This window comes from Mustela nivalis, assembly GCF_964662115.1.
Source record: "Mustela nivalis genome assembly, chromosome: 12".
NCBI lineage: Eukaryota > Metazoa > Chordata > Mammalia > Carnivora > Mustelidae > Mustela > Mustela nivalis.
In genome coordinates, this window is record NC_139031.1 from 48,421,784 (window position 1) to 48,438,978 (window position 17,195).

Here is a 17,195-nt window from a genome sequence, read left to right on the forward strand (position 1 = left end):
TGGAGAACTGTCACCACAGGCTATGATTTGGATCAGCTTTAATGGTATTTGAGAGATGCCAGTAAGATTGGAATTACTTCTAATTACTCTTGGCTGCTGGACTCAGACTGCAACTCCCTGTTGAGACAGAGCCAGGTGGGTGCCTGGGATTTACTTGGTCTGCATATAGATAAAAGAATCCTTTTGTCCAGGAGATTGCCATATCTGGGGGACTCATGGCTTAAATGTTTAAATGAAGGTATGAAATGATTAAAACATAAAATAAGACAGTCTACCGAAATGTATGAACCTGAGTACAATCAAAGGTTTAAGCTCTATCCCAGGGAGGCAGAGGCAATCGTGAGTCACAAAATCTCCAACCAACTGCTGCTTTCTGGGCATGAAGAATATTTACAAAAATTATAGAGAGTCCTTTGACATTAAGACAAATAATCCATTCTATGCAAAAAGCAAGCTTCCTCAAGGGAGTTTCCAAATAATAATTTTGCTTTTCCACGGTGCAAGCAGGAGTCTTTGTTGATGTGAAGGCAGCATGAGAACGCCTTCCAGATCGCTTATGCACCCTTTCACAAACCATCTTTGATGAAAAATTAAACAGAGACTAAAAGACTTCCTGCTTCATAGCTAATGAGCTATGTGAGGCAGGAACACATTCCGGAAACTTGAGTCACATTGAAATTTCGCATCTGAATTCCTTTAAAATAAAATAGGTGCTTTCTAAAATCTTGATTATAAAAATGATGTGTACTATGGAATACTAAGTGAGAAAGAATGAGGTAGCTATGTTGACATGCAAAAGTATTTATTATTTGGTGGTTTTTTTTTTTTTTTTTTTTTTTTTTTTTTTTTAAGAAACACTTTACAGAGCAGTATGTTAAAGGGATCATGGTGACACAGACAAACACTCAGGGAGGCCCAGCAGGTAATAGAAGTGTGAAGGGCCAGGTCCATGACAACAGATGCCACGCTGATGGGGTTGTAGAAAAGTACTATTTGGGTAGCTATACAACCTTTTAAATTATTGTGTGGGTCAAACCAAACACTGTACTGGGCGTATCCAGCTCCCCTAAGGCTATTTGTAAACAATAATTTAAAAAGCTAACTCTGCTATGCATATTCTCTTGTAGATGTGTGTGTGTGTGTGTGTTTATAAATACAAAATAAAATACCTAGGAAGATACATATATAAATTTTTCTTGGGGCATATCTTTGAGAAACCAAACTTGGGGAAGGGGGCTGGTAAGAGAATATGTTAAAGGAGACTTTTGATGTTTTGTTTTATCGCTCTATTGTTTGACCTGTGCGATGGGAATGTATTATGCCTTACAGAAAATAAAAAGTAGAGGTGCCTGGCTGGCTCCGTTGGAAAGGCATGTGACCCTTGATCTTGGGGTCATGAGTTTGAGTCCCACCCTGGGTATAGAGATTACTTAAATAAATATTTTAAGGGTACCTGGGTGGCTTAGTCAGTTAAGTGTCCAGCTCTTGGTTTTGGCTCAGGTCATGATCTCAGGATCCTGGGATTGAGCCCTGCACCAGACTCTGCCATCTGAGGGGAGTCTGCTTGAAGTTCTCAGTCTCTTCTCTCCCTCTGCCCCTCCCCCAGCTCTGTGTCTCTTCTCCTTCAAAAATAAATAAATAAAATATTAAAAAAGAAGAGGCATTGCAAAATAGAAATTAAAAAGTAATTCATAAAGATCATAATAGATATTTTGGGAAAAAAATGAATAGATGTGAAAAATCACTTATTATCTCATAAAGTCATTGTCTTTGTCTGCTTGGGACTGTCATAACAAAATACCAACGCCTGGGGTAGCTCAAGCAGACATTTATTTCTCACAGTTCTAGAGGCCAGGAGCTTTCAAGATGCGGGTGCTAACATGGTCTGTTCTGGTGAGATCTCTCTTCTTGGCTTGTCCATAGCTGCTTTCTTACTGTATCCCTTTTTTATTTTATTTTTTTAAGATTTCTTATTTATTTGACAGAGACCCAGCCAGAGAGGGAACACAAGCAGGGGGAGTGAGAGAGGGAGAAGCAGGCCTCTCACCAAGCCGGGATCCCAATGCGGGGCTTGATCTTAGGACTCTGGGATCATGACAGAGCCAGAGGCAGATTCCTAACAACTGAGCCATCCAGGTGTCCCATTCTTACTGTATCCTCACATGATGGAGAGAAAGAGCTCTCACACCTCTTCCTCTTCTTTAAAGGGCACTACCTCATCTAAACCTAAGTACTTCCCAAAGGCCCCACCTCCAAACACCATCACAATAAGGATAGGGCTGTGACAGGTGAACGTGCAGGTGTGCGGGTAGGGGGATACAAGCAGGTGGGGGGATACAAGCGTTCAGCATACAACAATCATATTTTGGTATCATTCCTTCCAGACTTTTCTTTTTGTTCCAAATGTATTTAAAATAGTTGGGATTGTAGTGTATAGATAGTTTTAAACATAGTTTTATATCCTGTCATAAACCTTTTTCCTTGTCAGTTTTTAGCATGGATTATCACCTTAAGATAGTTTCATGTAGATGGAATTAATGGGTCAAAGAGCATAGACTTTTAAGAAATGTATGCATATTGTTAATGTGTTTTCCGGAAAGGTAGAATCAATTTACAGTTTGCCAACAGTATATGAAAGTACTCATTTTCTGTTCCCTTGCCAACATTGAGAATTATCAATTAGAAATAATAAAGACTGCTATTTGATTGTTATTTTTAAATCTTTTACGGAAGCATAAAGATAGATACAGAAAAGTGTCTGATTATCACAAGGCAAGCACACCTGAGTACTCAGCATCCACAAGAAAGAGAATGTACTCTCCATCTTCAGAATCCCCCTGACGCCCCAACTCTGTTATTACTGTCACAAGAATAACTACCATTCTGACTTCTAACAACAATAGATTAGTCCCACTTTTTTTTTTTTCATTTTGGTGTAGGATTCTATTTTATAAACACAGTATATCACCATGTAGTTAACTATTCTGCTATTAATGAACATCTGACACTTTCTTGTTTGGGATTAAGAACACATTCTCTCCATTTCTTTTGGTGACTACACGTATGCATTTTTGAGAGGCCTGTCCCTGGAAGCAGAATTCCTGGACTATATGTTCTGCTTCAGTACATACTAGAGAGAGCAATTTCCAGAATGGTTGTGTCAATTTTGACTTCTACCAAGTGTGTTTAAGAGTACTAGCTTCTTCTAATTTTGGTTAATACTTAATATTATCAGTCTTTTTTCACCTTCGCTGCTTGGCTGGGCTGTGTAGTGATACATCATTGTGGCTTTAATTTGCATTTCTTGGTGATTCAGGAGGCAGAACAGCTTTTCAGTGTTTGGTGATCATTTGGAGTTGTCCTCTTTTGTAAATAGTCTGAGTATTTTGCCCATTTTTTTTTAAAAAGATTATTTATTAAAAAGAGAGAGAGAGAGCACAAGCAAAGAAGAGGGTCAGAGGAAGAGGGAGAAGCATACTTCTCACTGAGCAGGGAGCCCAACATGGGGCTAGATCCCAGAACCCTGAGATCATGACCTGAGCCAAAGGCAGACACTTAACCCATTCAGCCACCCAGGTGCCCCTTGCCCATTTTAAAATTAAGTTTTCTGTCTCATTGAATTATATAAACTATTTTTATATTCTAGGTTATAAGCCTTTGTCAGGTATCAAATATCTTCTACTCTTTGGGTTGCCTTCTTCCTCTTTAATGGTATTTTGATGAACAAAGGATATATACTTTTTTCTTACCAATTTTTTTAAGTTAAAAAAATTTTTTTCCCCTTTCTGTGATTTGGGCAGCAGCATATATTGTTTTTTTTTTTTAAGATTTTATTTGTTTATTTGACAGCAGAGATCACAAGTAGGCAGAGAGGCAGTCAGAGAGAGAGAGAGGAGGAAGCAGGCTCTCTGCAGAGCAGAGAACCCGATGCGGGACTCGATCCCAGGACCCTGAAACTATGACCTGAGCAGAAGGCAGAGGCTTTAACCCACTGAGCCACCCAGGCGCCCACATATATTCAGTTTTGATTTTTTTTTTTTTATCCAGGATAGTTAATGTACAGTATAATGTTGGTTTCAGATATAAATACAATGACTGAATAATTGTGTACATTTCCCTGCACTCACCAGACAGGTGTGCTCTTAGTCCCCATCACTTATTTCACCCATCCCCCCAACTGCCTCCCCTTTGGAAACCATCAGTTCTCCATAGGTCAGAGTCTGTTTTTGGGTAACTCTCTTTTTTATTTCATATATTTTTTTCTTATTTTTAATTGAAATATATTTGACATGTAGCATTGTGTAAATTCAAGGTATAAAATATGTTAATTGATATATATAACGTAATAGGATTGCCATTGTAGTAATAATTAGCACCTCTATCATGTCACATAATTATCACTTCTTTTTAATGTTTGGAATAATTATAATCTAGGCTCAGCATATTTAATGATTATAGTATTATATTGTTGTCTGTATTCATTTTACATTAGCAAAAGACATATATTTAATAGATTCCATTTATAGTTAATGTATGTTATGTTCACTTAAACAAAATTTGTACAGTTGAAAGGCCTGAACATATTTTCCTCTTACTAAATTTTCAAATTTTCATCCTTTGATGCTCAGTGAGATTGAATTTTCTTCTTTTAAAGAAATTTCCTTTGGGGGCACCTGGCTGACTCAGTGGGTAGAGCATGAGACTCTTGATCTCGGGCTTGTGAGTTCAAGCCCCACTTTGGATGTGGAGATTACTTGAAAATATAATCTTAAAAATAAATTTCCTGGGCGCCTGGGTGGCTCAGTGGGTTAAGCTGCTGCCTTCGGCTCAGGTCATGATCTCAGGGTCCTGCGATCGAGTCCCGCATCGGGCTCTCTGCTCAGCAGGGAGCCTGTTTCCTCCTCTCTCTCTCTGTCTGCCTCTCTGCCTACTTGTGATCTCTCTCTGTCAAATAAATAAATAAAATCTTTAAAAAAAAATAAATAAATTTCCTTTGGTCTTTTGGAATTAAATTGTCAGCCCTTATCTTTTGCTTATTTTTCTATAACTATATTACTGTTATCTTATTGATCTCTAGAAAATACTTACATATTAGAAAAAATTGCATTTTTGCTCCTAGATATTTTTCATAACTTGTTAGCCTTGTGATTATTTGTAATATATTTTTAAATAATTTTATTTATTTATTTCACAGACAGAGATCACAAGTAGGCAAAAGGCAGGTATAGGGAAAGAGGGGGAAGCAGGCTCCCTGCTGAGCAGAGAGTTGGGCGGATACAGGGCTGGATCCTAGGACCTGGAGATCATGACCTGAGCCAAAGGCAGAGGCTTAACCCACTGAGCCACCCAGGTGCCCCTTTGTAATAGATATGATATCATATATATATATGTGTGTGTATTATATATATATATGTATATATGAATATATGTATATGATAGGATATAGATAGATATGATATGTAATAGAAATGATAAATCTTTTTTTGGTGATTATTTTCCATTTACTTTAAAACTCTGTGAGGAAAAATATTTTTCCTCTAATTTTGTGGTGTTTTGTTTTTATTTTGTTTTGTTTTTCTTTTACATCCAGTTCTCTGATTCATGTGGGACTTATTTGGATGATATTGTGAGATGAGAATCTAAACTGCTTTATTTCCCCCTAATACCTAAGTCAATTTCGCTTTTTATTAATGGGATGATTCTTCTTTATCTAGTTGATTTATGAAACTTCCTTTATAATAGAGTTGGTTTATATACTTTAGTTTGCTTTTTAGTTTCTCTTCTGATCTACTGATTTGTATGCCAGTTCTAATGCTGCGATAAAAAAAATTTAAGTTTTAGGGCGCCTGGGTGGCTCAGTGGGTTAAGCCGCTGCCTTCGGCTCAGGTGATGATCTCAGGGTCCTGGGATTGAGTCCCGCATCGGGCTCTCTGCTCAGCAGGGAGTCTGCTTCCTCCTCTCTCTCTCTTTGCCTGCCTCTCTGCCTACTTGTGATCTCTCTCTGTCAGATAAATAAATAAATAAAATCTTAAAAAAAAATTTAAGTTTTAAGGTCTTTGTGGGCTTTTGTCAGGGGCTAGGAATGTTTTTCCATCATTTTTCATCTTTTCACCCATGATTTTGGCTATACTAGTTTGTTAGCTCTTCTGTGTGGTTTTTTTTTTTAAGATTTTGTTTTTATTTATTGATTTCACACACACACACACACACAACGCAAGTAGGCAGAGAAGCAGGCAGAAGGGGAAGGAGCAGGGAGCCCAATGTGGGGGTCAATCCCAGGATCATGCCCTGAGCCAAAGGCAGACACTTAATGAAATGAGCCACCCAGGCACCCCGTTTAGTCTTCTGGACAAACTTTAGAATCTCTTTGTTTTACTTTGTTCCAAAACAGTCCTTTGAGATTCTAGATTACAATATTTTAAACCTATAGGTTAACTTGTAAAGAGCTGTTTCTTTCTCTCTTTAACATTTTGTCTTCTAAATACATAATCTAAGAAGAAGTTAATAAAATTATTAAGGGGACTATTTTTTACAAATGTAATAAAGGAACTATGTAAAGGGCAAGGTGTAAGGAAGCCACTGAGAGAGTACAGTACCTCAAGGCTAGAAAGAGAGAGGGCCAGTTTTATCCCTACACATAAGGAGAAGAGAGGCAGGGTCCTCACCCAAACACATGGAGCATATCTTGTTGAGGCCAACCCAACAGGGTCTGCACCTTTTGTGAAGACTGATGTCACCATGCAGGTGAGTAGCTGGGAACACTAGTAAACCGTGCTCCGATGCCCCCTCCCTCTCACCTGCTGCATGTGCTTCCCAGCTGATGAAACCAACCTGAGTCCAGAGCGCGAGAGGGCCTGCTGATGAAGTCCAAGGGTTCTGGGGTTGGACCTGCATCAGAATCACCTGCGGGGCTCTTTGAAAAACAGACTTTGGATTCAATGGTGGTGGATGGGGGATGGATTTTAGGGTTCTAACATGTTCCCAAGTGTTGCTGATCCCGCTCATCAGAGGCCCACCCCGGGAGAACTGCCGATGACGTCTGGCACAAAGGAAGGTAGAGGATGGTGAGGAGTGGGTCTGAAGAGGTCAACAGAATATACCAGGTACACTCTCTAGTCTCATTAGTGGATCAAATGGGATATATGTTTAAAGTGCTTGTCATGCCATTGGTGATAAGTAAATGTACCCTTCCCTTGACTTTGAACCCACAGATTGGGTCCAGAATGCTCTTAGACTCCTCCTGGCCTTTTTGGCTTCTTCAACTGCCTTGTTCAGAGCTCCAAGACCTGAAACAGGATTCACCAGGAACTTGACTCTGAACTTGGCCTCAGCATCTAGTTTCTACAGCTTCTCACCAGCTCAGACCATTCCTGAGTCTGCCTCACACTTGCCCAAATTCTGACCCTGGGACGTGTTCTTCTTTGTGAGTCACTCTAATCCCAGTGTGCCAACACTCTCTCTAGTGTTGCTGACTGATGCTGAATCTCTCTTTGGTTCTGTGAAAATTAGTGGAAGGGAACCTTGTTTACAATAGAATTGGGAGGTCAGAATGGGGAGCTCTCAGGCCCTACCACTCCTTGCCAACTGCAGAACCAACAGGAAGAGACATACCTAGGAAGTCCCTAGCACGTTAGCTATTACTTTACTACCCCCAGCAGTTGGAAGAAAACTTCTCCTCCCCTGACAACAGCGGAGCCAATGAAAACCCATAACACTTTTTTTTTTTTTTGAGCGAGCTCCACCACCAGTCTAGGGTCCAGAGCAGGGAGGGCTTGGATGCAGGACCCTGAGATCAAGAGTCCACCACTTTCAAGTCTCCCAGCGGTGCCAAAAGAAGCCACCATACTTTGAACTTCCAGTTTACCCCAACGGGCCTTCTGTTTATAACCACCCTCCCAGCTTCTCCCTTTCCTCTCTAGAAGAGTGTTCCTCTCCTTTATCCTCTGCACTTGCCTATGGTTTTGCTGTTGCTGGCTTGTCCTGGATTGTAAGTGTTTGCTATTCCTGAAGAAAACCCATTTTTGTTGGTAAAATAATCGGCAGGTTTATTTTTAAGGTTAGTTCTCTAGCCTTTTTTTTTTTTTAAAGAATTTATGACCCAGCGATTGTGAGGTTTTTTTGGAGAAAAAGAAAGTTGTCTATATGGATGTTTTCTTTTTTGGCTCCAAGTGGGTAAACAAATACAATGACTTTTTTGAGGGTATAGAAAATTTTTTTGTATTTCAGTGGAAAAATCTGCATTGTCTATAGCATACCATTTCAAGTTTCTAGATTCTTGCCCGAGTCCTTGTGTTTGAGCTATTTTGAAACTCTTTGTAAATTGTAGGTAACTGATAGATGTATAAATTCCATCCTGTCAGGTAGTGATTTTAATGGACTTCCTCCCCTGTGTAGAAAAACTAGTTTGTATTTGCAATTATTGTGTGAGATAATAAATGTTTCTCATTATGTAAACTGGGTTTTCCATCACTTGCCGCTGAAGTCCTCCTGGCAGACATAGCCCTCCTAAATTGGGGTCAGTAAGACTTCCTGCCTATCCCACTGGGCTGTTCTTTGAAAGCACTTTGAAAAGGTGTGTGACAGCTTTCTGAAGGATGATGTACAGTATGTGGGAGGTATGACGCGGAGGCCCCAAGGTGGCTGGACGCTCAAATACCCACTTCTCTGAGTCCAGAAATTAGAAAAGAAATTAGTTCATATACACTCCCTCTAGGCTTTAACATAGTTGCCGTGTTGGCTTTCGATAATAACTACAAAACCAGGTCTCACCTGTTTGCAGTAAATTGGAAAGCAGCTGTTGGAATTCAAGGGCACATGGTCAAGTAGAAAGACCACCACGAAAAGCACAGTAATCAATATTCAAGGTTTAATTAACTCCTACTGCATTTCATTACCAGTGTGTCATCTGTGTTTGATTATCTGCCTCCGTCCTGCAGGTGGTTGAGTTTCTTGCTCATTGTAGAACTGAGTGCTGGTTTCCAGCAAGATATCTAAGGCCCCTTTGTCCTCTCTAAGGGGTACCACTTAGTTTGGACAAGCTTTTAGCACACAAAAAAGTGACTATTATATTCCCTTTGATGGTTGGTGTTGCTATAGAACCCTTCTTCCACTGCTTCCTCCCTCCAAAATAGTGGCAAGCACTTGGAAATTAGAGTCTAAATTCTTTTTTTGTTTGTCTGAGCATGTTCTGAAAATTGGGTTAGAGTTAGGCTTTATTAGCCCTCGGTCTTTCATCCTTAATGTCCTCAGTCTCGGAGCAGCATCCGTCGAATGGACAGAGAGGAGGAGACATCATCAAAACAAGTTTGTTTTCTTTAGGGTTTGAAATCCTGTGATCAGAGTCATAGTTTGAGCCAGTAGGGGCTGGGCTCAGGCTAGCTAATCTTTGCTATGGTTCCCAATGATTTAATACTAAATCATTTTAAAAAACCATTGCAGACTCCTCAGACCTTCTATTCCCAAGCACAAAACTCTAATCAACCAACGTATCCATGGATGTATTGTGCTGTTTAAAGTTCTTTTTTAAAAGGGTGAATGTGTATTCTCTAGTTCCTTCTGATTTCAGATAATGTAGTATGTATGTTTGCTATTGATAAGACCTTCTCACTTCCTCTTCCTCTTCCACTGTTGGGTGTTTTAAAGCCAGTAGTGGTTCTCAACTCTGACTGCACACCAGAATCAGAAATATAATCAAAGTATAATCAGTGTAAGAATTATTAACAATGTATCTCTCTTTTTTCCCATGCTGAGTCTTAAAATCCAGCGTGCATTTTATCCACAAAGCTTATCTCAGTTTAGACCAGCCACATTTTCAATGCTAATAGCTCTGTGAATCTACTGTGACCGTATGGGACAGGCCAGATCTAGACTAGGAGAATAAATGATTTTAAGAAAATAAAGAAGTAGGTGGGGAGTAAGAGCATTCTGAGAGTCTTGTCTTACTCTCAGGATTGGGTAGGCAGTAAGATACAGATCCTGACAAAAATATCAACCAGTCACCATGAACACAATGGATGAGTTCCAAAAGACTGGAGAGAAAAGTAGAACTGATCAAACAAAAGCAGGAAGTGAAAAGAGAATTCAAGAAAATAAACAAGAAATCATGGCTGATAGTTTTAAAAAGATCATAGTCTGGTCCAAACTTTGGAATACTGTATTATAACTTAAAAGAATAAGGTAGGTGGTCTCTGAGGGCCCCTGATGATCCCTGCCTACTGGCATTTATGTCCCTGTGTCATCCCTTGTCCCGGAGTGTGGCTAGACTTATTGATTCTCTCCTAATGAACAAAATAAGACAGAAGTGATGAGATGTCACTTCCAAGATTAGGTTATAAAAAGGATTTGGTTTCTGTCTCGGACGTAATGTCTCTCACTCTCTTAGATCACTGGCCCTGGGGAAAGCCAGCTGCCATGTCCTAAGGCAACCTTGCAGGGAGGCCTTGCAGGGAGGCAAAGGACTGAGGCCTGCCAACAACCGGAGTGAGGCTAGGGCTAGGGAAAGTTTGGTGATGGAGCATATCGGAGATCCCAGAGTGGCTTGAAAAGTGTAATACGTGCTGTGAATTAGGGCAACTTGAAAGGTTTTCAAGAAATGGATACTATGAATGGAAATTTTTTTTGTAAAGATTTTATTTATTTGAGTGAGAGAAAAAGCATGTGCCCAGGGGGAGTGGGGGAGAGAGAGAGAGAAAACCCCAAGCAGACTCCCCGCTGAGTGCGCACTCCCATACAGGACTCAGTCTCATGACCCTGAAATGATGGTGAGCCAAAATCAAGTTGGATGCTTAAATGACTGAGCCACCCAGGCTCCCCTTCCCTACTTCTACTAGCTACTCTTTGCCTCCTGCAAAGTAGCCAGAAGCCCATCCTTAATATCATATGACTAACCCTAATCCTAGTTTGAGAATTTCCCTATTTATTTATTTATTTGACAGAGACACAGCAAGAGAGGGAACACAAGCAGGGGGAGTAGGAGAGGAAGAAGCAGGCTCTACACCAAGCTTAGCGACTGAGTAACCCAGGTGCCCCTCCTTTTCTTCTTTGAAGCTGTCATGGCAGGTCCGCTGTGTTTGTATCACACTTGACCAGGGGCAGGGGGTCGTTGGGGATGGTGGGGATGGTGGTGGTAGTAGGAGTGTGATGTCAGCCTTCAGATTCAGAGAGTCCCAGTTTTTTTTTGTTTTTTGTTTTTTGTTTTCCCGATTATTTATTTATTTATTTGACAGACAGAGATCACAAGTAGACAGAGGCAGGCGAGGGCAGGGGGCAGGGGGAAGCAGGCTCCCTGGTGAGCAGAGAGCCCAATGCAGGGCTTGATCCCAGGATCCTGGGATCATGACCTGAGCCAAAGGCAGAGGCTTAACCCACTGAGCCTCCCAGGTACCCTGAGAGCTGCAGTTTTAAATGCTCACTTTGTCATTTCCTATCTCTGTGATTAGACAGGCCATTGTCAGGAAACTGAGTCTCAGTTTCCTCAACTGTCAAATGAGAATAACAGTACATGTCAAACATATGGGATATAATACACATGTAATAATTGACTGTTATTATTACTTACAACTGAGAATGTTATTTTCTATAAATCTGGATTCCTAAACCCAGGAAAATTGAGTGATATGTCCAGAGTTAGAGCCATATCTGCTATTTAAGTTAGAATTTTGAGGGACTCCTGGGTGGCTCAGCTGTTAAGTGTCTACCTTCGGCTCAGGTCATGATCCCAGGGTCCTGGGATGGAGTCTTGCATCCGGCTCCTTGCTCAGCAGGGAGCCTGCTTCTCTCTCTGCCTTTGCTGATCATGCTCTCTCTCTCACTCTCTCTCTCTCTCAAATAAATAAATAAAATCTTTAAATAAACTAGAATTTTGTAAGTTATGCTCACAAAATCCTTCTCAGGATAAAATAAGTGTTGCAGGTTTGAAGACAGAAAAGCAATGGAAATATATATATCCACCAAAGACAAAGACAGGACCTTTGGTAGCTGCATTTATGGAGCCATCATTTTCTGTCAAAGAAACCCATTTGGATAAGAAGCTTCCAGCTAAAGCACTTTAGCTATTGGTTTGGCAGCAGTAAAGGGCATGGTGTTGGAAATTTTAAACACCCTAAGATTCTGAAAAGCAAGAGTCAGGATTTTTGTTCCTGGAAAAGTGATGTTAGATTGTTTGTCTGTTTATATCCAGTAAGACTATTAGCCACTGATGGCAATGCATCACCGCCCTCTGGAGATGTTTGGGCATTCTTCCTCCTGACTGCAACATATATTTTTTTTTTTTTGACACCTCAGCTTTATGTAAATGAACTAATTGTTGCCAATGAACAATTGTTGCCAATACAGTATTCTGATCAGTTCTCAGGGAGGAAGTTATAGGATACAGCTGAAAAGTCCAGGGAGCCCTATACCCAAGCTGGCGGCTTGGAGACACCTTGATGTAAGGGATAGTGTTTGATCCTCACTAACTATGCAACTTGACCTCGTCACCAACCTCTCTGAATGCCAACTTCTATATCTTGGTTTCCTGCGTCTGGCCCATAGTAGGTTCTTCATAAGTGTTTTAGGTGTTACTGTGCCATAGGTTTTATTCTCCCCATTTTTCATGGAGGAGATTGAGTGAGGTTCAGAGGGGTTAAGCTTAAGGCCATGATAAAATGAGTGTTTAAACCAGGGTTTCTCAAACTCAGCAGTATTGACCACATAATTTTGGAGCAGATAATTCTCGATTGTAGTGGCTGTCCTGTGGATTTAGGGTATTGAATAGCATTTCCAGAAGTCAATTTAAGGCTAATTGTGAAGTCAGAACATCTTGTCCTGAGTTTCCCTCTCTTGCTTTTAGGCCTCTTAATCTATTAGTGGTTCCCTCTTTGACTTCTAGCCACTCCCCACCCTGGTGCCCACTGATTTCATGGTCCTCCTTCCTCCATCAGAATCCTCCTCCTACCTTCAGATGGCTTGAAGTTGTAGCTATTAAAAGTTTGTTTGGCTGTTGTTTAGATCTGCCTTTTATTTTTTAAGACCAAGTCCAACATTTTGAATGAAAAGCATGGATGCCCCACCGGCGGTTCTCAACGGGGGCTGTCCATTCAGAGCACCTGTGGCATATTTAGAAATGACTCCCTAGATCTACTACTGGGGACTCTGATTCAGATGGGGAGGAGGTTGGGAGTTTTAAAAGCTGCTCCATTGATCCTAACAGGCTAAGTGCAGACAGGCTCTTCAAAGGCATCAGAGATCATAGACTGCATTAATAGTGCGCGTCAGTCAGCATCACCAGGAGAATTTTGTTGACAAACAAACAAGATTTTATCAGAAGCAAGATTCATTAAGCCAGTAATTCTGGAACTGGGTCCCCTGGTTCATCTTACCAAGTGATGGATGTGGTTCTGATGTGAGGGGCCACAGATCACCTGTGTTGAAACACTGGCAGGAGCTAAGTTTTTTGGAGGCATGCTGAGCACAGCCATGTGCAGAACGCAGGAGCTGGGGTAAGAGGTGTTGTATCTGAACCCCAATTTTCTAGTCTGAGAAATGAGGATACATCGGGATGGATCTTGAAGAGTTTCCATGAGATGAGACCCTGGTAGAAAGCTTTGGCAAGTGTTGTGTTCATTCATATTATTCATGGATTAGAACCTCAAACAATTTTGATGATTATTTTTACTAAGTTTTGGAGTTTTTTTGTTTTGTTTTGTTTCAGTTAAACCTAATGGTATAAGCTATTTACAGGTTGCCTTTTTGGGGACAGAGGGATCCTTCTGAAAACCAGACATAACCAAGTTGGGAGTTGCCGGGGTGCCAGACAGCAGGCGCTGTGTGTCTGTCTGCCTCTCTTGCCAGACTGAGGGCTCCTCCCCAGCGCCTAATCCTCTTCTGGGCCTTTGCAGGGCTCTGCACACCATTGTTGAATTGGTTGACTGGTCCTCTGAGTTTGCTAGAGCTACCGTAACAAAGTACCACCAACGCAGGGGCTTCAACAACAGATATTTATTGCCTCCCAGTTCTGCAGGCCGGAAGTTTGAGATCAGTTTGTCAGCAGGGCTAGTCTCTGCTGAGAGCTGTGAAGGAGAATCTGTGTGAAATCTTTCTCCCAGCTTCTGGTGGTTTACTGGCAATCTCTGCCATTCCTTGGAGGCATATTACCCCAATCTCTGCCTTGATTTTCACATGGCAGTCTCCCTTTGTGTGTATCCATGTTCATATTTCCCTTTTTTGTAAGGACACTGGTCACATTGGATTAGGACTCATCATAATGACTTCATTTGAACTCGGTAAACGTCCTATCTCCAAATAAGGCCACAGCCTGAGGTACTGGGGGTTAGGACTTAAACACGTGAATTTTCAGGGACATGCTTCAATCCATAACAATGGTCCACTCAGTTGGGAATTGAAGACACCATGCAAAGCCAAGATATGGATTTTCCGTTGCAGAGTGAAGAACATTTGCCAATCTTGCCACTCCCAGCCTACAGTCTGAACAACACAAACCCATCATCATACTTGGGAAGATAAATCAAACCCACTACTACTTTGATGGAAAGTCTCCATATGATCGCTAGTGAGCATCCTCTTCCTAAACAGGGGGCAACACCTTCTACATCAATTTGGCCAAAGTCCCTGCCATAACACTGTGGGATGTCCCTACATGTTTGCTGACATTATGAGGTCTTCATTTCTCTACTGTGAACATTTATTGTGAATGTGATTTCTCCTTCTATTAGCCAAGGCTAATAGACTTTCTTACTTGCTTATCATTAAAATAAGGGTAAGTGCTTAAAAACGCATGACCACTTGGGTTTATATTTCATGATGGCTAATGACACTGCAGGCAAACAAGAGGATGGGAGATGATGGATGTGAAGATTCTATATGCCATTGAAGGGTAAGGCTCTTAAAAAAAAAAAAAAAAGATCGTGAATACACGGACTCGTAATTACCTGATTTGAGCACAGCCTCACTAACCTGTCTTGCATATTCTGTGAACAGCCATACAAGGGCTTCCATATTAGCTCCCTCAGTCTAACAATGCACGGGCCCAGCAAAATGTTGCTTTGTTTCCCTGAAAGCAGACATGTGGGTCCTGCCATGAATACACAGCCAAGACAGGAAAGAGAACCTTGGACATGCACCTGCCCAGCCCACTCTTAAGAACCAATAATACAGGTCATTATTTTTTTTTTAAAGATTTTATTTATTTATTTGACAGAGAGAGATCCCGGGAGACAGAGAGGCAGGCAGAGAGAGAGAGAGGGAAGCAGGCTCCCTGCTGAGCAGAGAGCCCGATGCGGGACTCGATCCCAGGACCCTGAGATCATGACCTGAGCCGAAGGCAGCGGCTTAACCCACTGAGCCACCCAGGTGCCCATACAGGTCATTATTTTAAGGAAATTTGTAGGTAGGCAAACCAGGCTTCAAATGTAGAGAGGATGTGCAGAAGAGCGAAAGACAGCCTTCAGACTACTATCCCATGAGAGTCCTGCTCCTAAGATTGAGTGTTGCCTGGCATCTGGGCACTTAGACATAGGCAAGGTTCCCACAATTCCTTAACTGCTGAGTGGCTCACTGTGCCTGAAGTGTTTGTGCAAACAGTGCGGCTTATGGTGAACACCTGCTTGCCTTCTGGGAGTCTGGAGCTGTAGCATATGCTAGGCAGAGAGTGCCTGTGGAACCGGGCCCCAGGAAAAACCCTGAACACTTAGCCTCCCTAGTTAGCAGCACTTCACTGGGTTTTTGCAACACTTATAGTTGGAGAAATGAAGCCTGTCTTGCCCTTTGTGACTCTGTGGGGGTCCAGACCTCGCCCCATGCGCCTTTTCTTTTTGCTGGTTTTGTGTTGTATCCTTTTGCTGGAATAAATGATAGCCATGAGTATGACTGTGTGGCGAGTCCTGTGATCCTCCCAGTGAATCTTCCAACATGGAGGTGGTCTTGGGGGTCTGTGACAGAGAAGAGCAGCTGTTAGCTGAAAGACAAGACTCTTTAAGCCAAATGCTTATGAAACTTGATGCTTAACGTGGTTGGAACTTTTATATTATTTTTTTAAAGATTTTATTTATTTATTTGGCAGACAGAGATCACAAGCAGGCAGAGGCAGGCGGGGAGAGCAGGCTCCCTGATGAGCAGAGAGCCCGATTCGGGGCTTGATCCCAGGACCCTGAGATCATGACCTAAGTCGAAGGCAAAGGCTTAACCCACTGAGCCACACAGGTGCCCCTGGAACCTTTACATTATTAAGTGACAGCACTCTAGCTAAGACAACAATAGAATATAGTTTGCTATATAAAAAATAATTTCCTGGATTATTAGGAAAAGGCAATCAAATAAACGGGAGACTCTTTTTTACCTTTTATGGAAAACAAGCCTAAGAAAACCATGAGGGAACTGGAAGTAGGGGCCAAGTGGCTGACATTAATTAGAAACCATTCCCCCCCCCCTTAACCATTAATTGGCACCTAACCTCAGGTCATAATTTACTTGAAAAATTCAATTTTGTTTCGAAGACTTGGACCAAGTTTTGTTTTGTTTTGTTTGTTTGTTTGTTTTTAATTTTATTTATTTGTCAGAGAGAGAGTGAGTGAGAGCGAGCACAGGCAGACAGTGGAAGGAAGAGTCAGAGGGAGAAGCAGGCTCCCTGCGGAGCAAGGAGCCCGATGTGGGACTCGATCCCAGGACGCTGGGATCATGACCTGAGCCGAAGGCAGCTGCTTAACCAACTGAGCCACCCAGGCGTCCCTGTTTTGTTTTTTTTAATGCCGGAGGGACAGACACTGTAGAAATACAGACAACCATTCTCTGAAGCTTGAGGGCCATCCTGGACAAAACTTCAGAAGACTGTAATTTTAGACACAAAAAAGCCCTCTAAGAAAGGAAAGCAAAAATGAATAATGAACAATGAGCATGCAGAAAGCTGAGGATGAGTGTCCTCAGGGAATGGTTTGCTGGAGCTTTGATTTCTAATGTGCGGTTCTCAGATTCCTTTGAAGTGAGTCTCTCATCCAGCCTCGGTGTTTCAGAACTTGGAACTCGGTGCCACAGCTGGAGTCTCTCCAGGCACTTTTTACCAGAGGGATCATTGTCAGGGTGCTCGGGGCAGATCCAGTAGGCAAACGACCTGCGGCCAGATATGCTCCTGAGGGAGCATTTCCCTTCATCTGTAGCAGAGCCCACCTGGCACTGAACCTGGCTGCTCCAGGCATCAGCATCAA

General features: G+C 41.7%; 1 long non-coding RNA gene across 1 annotated transcript; it reads left to right on the top strand.

Moving 5' to 3' along the window:
- Positions 1-15,033: 15,033 nt before the first annotated feature.
- On the top strand, positions 15,034-15,861 carry LOC309845590. Its single transcript, XR_014301361.1, has 2 exons — positions 15,034-15,153; positions 15,361-15,861. It is a non-coding gene; the product is annotated as an uncharacterized lncRNA (long non-coding RNA).
- The last annotated feature ends 1,334 nt before the right edge of the window (positions 15,862-17,195 follow it).